The sequence below is a fragment of the Muscardinus avellanarius genome (assembly GCF_963383645.1).
Source record: "Muscardinus avellanarius genome assembly, chromosome: 2".
Classification (NCBI taxonomy): Eukaryota; Metazoa; Chordata; class Mammalia; order Rodentia; family Gliridae; genus Muscardinus; species Muscardinus avellanarius.
This window is the reverse complement of record NC_137787.1, coordinates 70,391,171-70,400,181: the sequence shown is the minus strand read 5'-3', so window position 1 is coordinate 70,400,181 and position 9,011 is coordinate 70,391,171.

Sequence of the window (9,011 nt, the reverse complement as noted above, 5' to 3'; positions counted from 1 at the left end):
CTGTATTCCTTAATGTTCTCTTTTTCCTATTAGATGAGTAATACCATTCTATCCTATACTTCTCAGTGAAGTCGATGACCACATACTAGTTCATAATTTGTTTTCTTCTACTTAACAGAATAGACTACACATTGGATTTGTCTATTGACACTTAAAAGAGTGTTGTTTTATGTTCTAGTGTACATCCTCTCTGTCTCTCTTCCTCTCTCTCTTTCCACAGAATATACCCCACAATTTTTTTTTTTTTTTTGCAGTACTGGAGATGGAACCCAGGGACATTCTTTTTTATTTATTTTAATTTTTTTTTTTTTTTGGTGGTACTGGGGTTCCTGGAAGCCCTTCTACCTCCGGGCTACACTCCCAAACCTATTTTATACATTTTTAGTTTTGGAAACAGGGTGTCTTAAGCCAGTACGGCTGGCTTTGAACCTGTGCGATCCTCCTGTCTCCACCTCCCAAGCATGGGGATTACAAGCCCGGCACCCAGGGGCATTCTACCTTCGAGCTACACCCCCAGCCCTATTTTTTATTCTTTATTTTGAAACAGGGTCTCAATGAGTTGCAAAGAGCCTCACTAAGTAGCTGAGGCTGTCCTTGAACCATGATCCTCCTTTCTCAGTCTCCTAAATGCTGGGATTACAAGCGTGCACCACCATGCCTGGCTTACACCCTACATTTTCAATATCTTGAGAAAATAAGGAGATTAAAATGTATGACTTCAATACATAATATTTATAGAGTAGCACAGATTTCTAAGAACTGTAACTGGTAGAGACTGAGAAGTAAAACTAGTATATATTTCCAGGAGTCTAGCATGGAAATACACATATAGATAGATACTGGTACTGTTGTAGCTGAAAATATAAAATACCAAAATGAGAAAGAGAATGAGATCAGAATGTGAAGGCCCATTGTGTGCTTTGCACTCTTTTGTATCCTGGGTCCAGAATAAAAGGCATAACATCTGCCCATGAGGATCTCAAAGTTCAGAGAAAATGATTTTAGAAGGATGTGACAATTAAATTAGCCTTCAAAAGTAAGTTGATATAAATAAATCAAAATAAAGAATTTCTCATTTTAACATAGAGGCAAGACAAACAGATATAAGGGAATGGAGAATTATAGGACATTGTATAAAAAAGCCAAGAGAATGAAAAATAACCCAATTGGATTGAAGCTTTGTGTTTATTTTATTTTGCTGTATTTTCCCTTGATGCAGCAAAAGTAATAAATTTGGCTTTCAATATTAATGCATTTGACATACAGATACTAATTCTCACATAGGAATATTCTGTTAGAAACTAAAGATTTTATGTCCAAAAATCTGGTTAGAAATTAAGGCTTTACAAATGGACATACATGAAGTTATATACAAGAATTAGAACATGCATATATGCACATCAATAGAGAATAAACATGTAGTGAAGCTGGCCATGATGGCACATTTTTGTAATCCCTGTACTCAGGAGGCTGAGATAGGAGGATCACAGGTTCATGGGTAGCATCATCAATCTAGTGAGAGCCTCTGCACTTAGTGAGACCCTGCTTCATAATAAAAATAAAAATAGGCTGGAGGTATAACCTAGTGGTATAATTACCCTGGTTTTAATCTCCAGTGCCTACACACACACACACACACACACACACACACACACACACACACACACGTGAGGATATATATATATATATATATATATATATATATATATATATATGAATGCAGAGTAAAGGGAATCTAGAAAATATTTATTGTGAAAAATTAATAAGAGAAATTGGGGGAATAGCAATGTATAGAAATCAAAATAGGTGAAGTAAATTGAATATTAAAATAGTGTTCAGCAACAGTAAAAACCCAAAATGGAGATGATTAATAGAGTAGGGGAGAGATGATAGATGTTATTATTAAGTGATGGATACATTTTGAGAGAAGAGGTTTCTGGAGCTATGAGTGAAGAGTGACTAGGAAATGAGACTGCTGAGGAGTAATTTTAATTTTAGGAAGTTTGCTAATGAAAAGTAAGATAAATAATAGTCTGCAGCTTGTGGAAGAAAATTTTGTTGAGGAAATTTGAGTTTAATTGGGATTAGAGAAATTTGGGCTTCTTTGTAAAGTAAGAATGTAAATTCAGTAGAGATAAATTGAAGAAAGAAGAAGCAGAACTCAAAGTCTTAAAAGAGAGGAGAGAAGAAAGAACTTAGAAAAGTTTGAGACAAGAAGAAGTTCATGATGATGGAGAACAAAACTGGAAACTCACTTTGAGTGACTTATTCTTGGAAATTAAATACTTGTCTGTGAGACAAAATATCCTAAAATATTCTATTTAAATCAGCTGGGCCCTTATAGAAGGTTTTTGGTGTCATACTGACTTTCCGGAAGAGATCATCTCAGTAGCAAAACACTTTTCTGTAAAGCATAGTTAGTCACATTAATCTTTGAATTAGAAACTACTATCACTGTTTCAGTTAAGCTGATTGTACACACTTCAGTTATCTATTTCTTATTCAGAATAACCTGTTTAAAAATAGTTTCCACTTAAAACTCTCACTGGATTGCACCAACACACATCAATTATACATTACTAGTTTGATTATTATGGGCTTGCTTGCTGGCATCTGGATTAATTATTTAATCTCCTCCTTCAGCTCCCTTAGTCTCATTAGTGTGTCCACCAGGACTTCTGTAGGGAGAAAAGAATGCCATTTTAATCACCAACTCACATTCCTTGGGGAACTAACATTTTTTACTAAGCTTCAGAACAGAAATTATCTCTTTCTCTTATTTTGTTGCCCGATCCAGAATCCTCTCTTCTCTTTCCTAAAGCAGATCTCCTGTGGCATTCTCTTGCACGCGGATGTAATGGAATTGCTGTGTGAAGCTGTGTGGGTGAAGAGATCCGCGCTTCACCCTGGTGCCTTTTGACATAGCTGCTTTCTCCTGAGCGTGGTGGCCCACACCTGTAATCCCAGTAATTGGGAGGATCACAGGTTCGAGGCCAACTTCTGCAACTTAGAGAGGCTCTCAACAACTTAGTGAAACCTTGTTTTCAAATTAAAAATAACAATAATAAAGGCAAGGTGTGTGGCTCAGAGATAGAATGTCCCTGAGTTCATTCTCCAGTACCAAAGAGGAAAAAAAAAAAAAAAAGAATACAGGGAAGGATGGATGGAAGGAAAGAAAAAAGAGAGAGAGAAGGAATGGGAAGGGAAGGGAAGGAAAGGAAGTGAAGGAAGGAAGGGAGGGAGGAAGGAGTGACTTTCTCAATTCAGACAAACTTCATTTGATTTAGACCTTTTTGGATCAAACTATAACATCCTTGATTCCAGGATTGACTGAGTCTGTCTGTCTGGCAAGAAGAGCAGAAGGCATGTAGGTAGCTACATGGATACTGGTGCCTTCCTTTCCTCAGAACTGGCCCTGGGAGCTGACATAAAGGCCATGTCCCCCAGGCCCTCCATGTCCTCTTCTTCCTGTCTTCTCCTGGAGGCCTTGGTGTAGTTTCATGACTACGCATCCAGCTTCTAAGTCTTCTAAATTACAGTATCTTTACTTAGCTCCAGTTCTCAGTTATTAAAATGAGAGAGAATTCAGGTCAGATATGTATTATTTTATTCTCCATTAGTGAATTCAAGTTACTGTTGCTTGATATAGAATTCATAACCTGATACATTTTGTAATTTTGATGTCTACATCTTTTCTCAGCAGCAGCATGGGCATTTATTTTGAGGAGTGTGAATGGAACAGCTGATATTGGAAATGGAAATGATAACTCAAATGTAGCTGTAGGGATGGGGCTCATAAACAAAGCTTGCCACTGGAGGTTTCTAAGTGAATGTGAACCATGAAACAAATCAAAGTCATTGCTTCTCAGCTAGGAGTACTTTCAAAGAACCTAAATAGTATATTTGGGTTTACTGTTAATTCCCTTTGAAAAATACTTGTTTTACAATGTTATAATTTTAAAATAGTTTATAGAAAAAAATGAATCTTAGGATTATAGTTTTTGGTTTTCTACTCTAAGAAAGCCTGCTAGAAGGTACTCATGAAGGTCTTTTTAAATTTCTGTTGAAAACCTTTTCTAACCGCAGGTTCGAAGCCAGCCACGCGCGCTGGCTTAGGAGACCCTGTTTCCAAATATAAAATGTAAAAAGAATGGATAGCAAAACTGTGGGAAATACACACAATGGAATTCTATTCGGCCATAAAGAAGAACAAAATTATATCATTTGCAAGAAGATGGAAAGCCCTGGAGAGCATCATGTTAAGTGAGATCAGCCAAGCACAGAAGGAGAAGATACACATGTTTCCTCTAATATGCCCAAACTAGAAAACACAAAAGATACCATTAGGACCCCAGATATTAGAGGGGAAATACTAGCTAAGTTTTAATGGAAAGATAGGAGAGGAGAAAGGCCGATCTGGATTAATGAGGTTCTACACCTGAACATGTGTAAAATTATGAATAAGACATGGTTAACCTGGACAACCATTGGTGGTGGGGGGGGGGCGGGGAGGAGAGGGCACCAAATATAGTATAAATGTATACTACTTATGTTCAATAAAAAATTGTTAAAAAAATGTAAAAAGAGGTCTGGGAGTGTAGCCCGGAGGTAGAAGGGCTTCCAGGAACCCCAGTACCACCAAAAAGAAAAAAGAAAAAAAAAAGAAAACCTTTTCTAACAAAGGTCACACATACTTTTAAAAAAGACTACTTTCCTAATGTTTCTCTTTTTGCTCTATAAGTGATTAATGCATTTTATTTGATGTGCTTTAAATATTGAAGATAGTTACAGATAAGTTTATTTCAAGGGAAAAACAATTTTGTGACAGACTTAAGAGAGTTGAGTACACACTTTGTATTTTAAAATATGGATATAGAAGCCGGGCGTGGTGGCGCACGCTTGTAATCCCAGCATTCGGGAGGGTGAGACTGGAGGATCACGATTCGCGGACAGCCTCAGCTACTTAGTGAGGCCCTCTGCAACTCAGTGAGACCCGGTTTCAAAATAAAGAATAAAAAATAGGGCAGGGGGTGTAGCTCGGAGGTGGAATGCCCCTGGGTTCCATCCCCATACCTGCAAAAAAATAAAAATAAAAATAAAATAAAATATGGATATAAATTTTGCCAGAAGCTTCTTCACATATCTGTTGTCTTCAGAAACAAAGTTTATACTTCCTTATTTAATTTTTTGAGTATTATAAAAATCAAGTTTTTACAAAAAATGGTTTGCCATATATTGACAAAAGATCTATATAAGGATTCAAAATTCAAGAAAAAGCATAATGCCAATTAAGGTGAACAAGAGATTTAATAATTAAATTATAATTTGTATCATATTGATTTTAAGGAACATTAAGGGTGTTTTCCCACATCTCCCCTAAACTGGGCAATTAAGAAAGCCCAGTGACTTCAGAATGGTCTGATCTGTTATACAAGTGTCCATGCATGCTTCCACAGTTTGAAAGTGCTATTTTCCTGCCATCGGCAATCTTGGAAGTTAGAAAGTCTTGTGTTACAGACAAGGTGGCCACAGAATGTACTGTATAAACCATGATGCTTGTTAGTGATTTCTCCACAAAACTGGTGTTAATCAGTACTCTCCCAGACAAACTGGTATGTGTGATGGGCTCATTCTAAGGGTTAAAAGAAAGTCAGAAGAGGACTCTGCCCTGTCTTACATCTCATGTCTACCCATAAATAAAGGGTTCATGATTTTGTTGTCCAGATATCAGAAAGTTAAAATATAAAATGACCATGATCCATCAGTTAGATAAAGAATATTTGGATAAGCTGTCCCAATTATGAGCTTTGCTAGATCAACCAACTGAAATCACTAATGACTCTTGTTGAATCTTTAGTTCTATCTAAGTGCGATTTTTGAGACTGACTTTTCAGGAAAGTCAATTCTGTGCAGAGACAACTGGTATTAAATTATAAACTTTTATTATCAGCTTGGCCTCAGAACCTGACATAGCTTGTCCACAGAATTTTAGGAAAGCATCTATATTGGTGACTTATGGCAGTTTTAAGATGAAAGGAGATCTAATAAAATAAAGTAAAAATTTACTTAAACCTGTGAGAATTTCAGATGTTACACCCTGGGGGACTAAAAGAATATGTGTGTGTGTGTGTGTGTGTGTGTGTGTGTGTGTGTGTGTGTGTGTGTGTGTTTGTGTGTGTGTGTGTATTATTTACCAATACCTGAACAATTTAAATAAAATATAACAAAATGTTTTAAAAACACATAGTCACGCTCATAATAAAGAGTAGCTGCCATATCCAGAAATAAGGAGAAAATAAAAATGTAAGTGCTAAACATAAAATCTGACATAGAGATATGGATAGGAGAAAGTATATAACACTTAGAAGAAGGTCCAAATACCCAGATAATTTATCTTCAAAGTTTGTGCAAAGAATAGAGTGTTGACCCTTGTTGGAGTCAGAATTGAGGACCCATGTATGCAGCAGAGGGTAAAAAAAATATTCTAAGTTTCACTGAATTGAAAATTAAAAACTATAATTTACTAATCCAGGAATACAAGAAAGCTTATCTTTATCCTTTGTTTTTAGAAAATATATTCTTTACAAAGAATTAAAACTCTAGAACTGTATTGAGCAGGGTTAGAATCTGGAGATATAGTATTCTTTGAAAGAAATTCCTCATTGTCTAATTCAAGGTATAAATCAGCATAAGGTCAATGATATTCTTAAAATGTATGTGAGAGGCCAGGCATGTTGGTGCACGCTTGTAATCCCCGCGCTTGGGAGGCGGAGACAGGAGGATCGCGCAGGTTCGAAGCCAGCCGCACTGGCTTAGGAGACCCTGTTTCCAAAAATAAAATAGGTCTAGGAGTGTAGCCCAGAGATAGACGGGCTTCCAGGAACCCCAGTACCACCAAAAAAAAAAAAAAAAAAAAAAAAAAATCTATGTGAGAAGCAAGTATAAAATATTTGAGGGTCATTTTCCCAAAGCATAATATCTAAAGGAAAAAAAACACACTAAAGATAAACTCATAATAAAAAATTTCAAGCCACCTAAAAATAAACTGCCATAAAATATTTTATGCAATAAATTATAAAATTATGTAGAACTAGTATCTCAGAAATTTGAGGTAATAAAATAATCTAAAATAACTATAAGCATGTTGAAAATTATAAAAGTTAAGGTATAAAAAGGTTGTGTTAAAATAAAATAGTATTATATATGAATTAGGTAAATACCAAAAAAAGAAGCCAAATAGAAATTTTGTTAATTAAAATAAGAATTTGAATTATAAGGTCAATGAATGGGTTAAATAAAAGAGATGCAGTTGAAATACAATACAATCAAAAGTTTGTAGATGGACATGAGGATATTACCCAGAAAACATCAAAGACAATTCTCAAGGTTAAAAGAAATGGTACAGAGAATTAAACAGCACCAAACAGACATTCTAGAAGATCATTGGCACAATCAGTGGAATTTAATATTTGGAAGGATAAAAAATTCAGTACTTGTGAAAAACATCTTTCTTTGAGTAAAAGAAGCATGACATAAGTTATAAGACTGTTTCCCCCCTTTAAACCTAGAGAAGATACTTCAGCCATTGGCATTAATTAGTATTAACAAATGCATAAAGTTAGAAACCTCCTTGGGCTCTAGGGAAGAAAGCCAGTGGTAAGAAGCAGGGATGTATACGTGTCATCGGTACTAGACACGAGGGAAGTAGCCAGGAGCAGCAGCTGATGGACCATAAACAGGAGGAGGCAATACTAAAGCAATTGGGATGATTGTGGAACAAATCACCTAAAACAAAATGTATGATTTTAATTATTGGCTATTTCTCTAAAGCAAGGGGCCTAACAGAGTGGTAAAGTGAGACAATATAATTTTTAAACATTTTTCTTATTTGTTTTTATGAAATTGTTGATTTATTACTTTTTAAAACCTATCATAATTTATTTTGTCATACTAATCCAGATTATTAGAGAAAGAGATAGAATATGGTACAGTGGAATCCTTCTTTGTACCCAACACGATTCCCATTATTATCTCTCGTTTCTTAAGTAATAATTGTTTTGACTTTGATGGTGATTATTTATTTACTTGTTTGTTTGTTTGTTTTTGTGTGGTACTGGGGATTGAACCCAGAAACTTTTACCTTAAAACTATGCCCCAAACTTATTTTATTTTTTATTTTTGAAAAAGGGTCTTGCTAAGGTGTTAAGGCTTACTTCAAATCCCCAATTTTTCTGTTTCATACACATTTTTTTAAACTTTATTTTACCCAACTTGTATATACATATAATATGGAGAATTGTCTTACATGATTTTTTTTTTTTGTGTGTGTAGTACTGGGGGTGGAACCCAGGGGCTTTCTACCACTGGGCTATACTCCCAGACCTATTTTATATTTTATTTGGAAACAGGGTCTCACTAAGTTGCTGAGGCTGGCTTCAAAACTGTGCAATCCTCCTGTCTCAGCCTCCCAGGTGCTGGGATTACAAGTGTGCGCCCCTAGCATGTCTTACATGTATGTAAAATTTTATATTGAGGGTCTAATGTTTTAAGTATGCTTTTTACCTTTAATATTATGATTTTGAGAACTGATTTTTAAATACTTTTATTGGCACATTATGTCTCACATCATATTGTAGTTCAAATTGATAGTGACATACATGCATAGCACTTGGTAAACTTCTACCTGACTGTCTCCCCACCCCCTGCCCTTCCCCAAACATGATATTGAGATTGGCATTGGTATTCTCCTATATGAATATAATGTCAATGGAGGTACCTTCTTTGATAATTCTACTGAGAACTGATTATTTTGATATGTGGACATATATTTCAATTACTTCAATTGAGATACAGTTTTTCTCTTTAGGAGTGTATCACAAAGTACTGACACTTTCCATAATAATGAACGTTTGGGTTGTAGCCACAGTTTTACCATTATAAAGAATGATGCTATGAACATCTTTACTTTTATGTATCTTGAGTTTGTGCAGGTCAATGGATTTTAAATACAT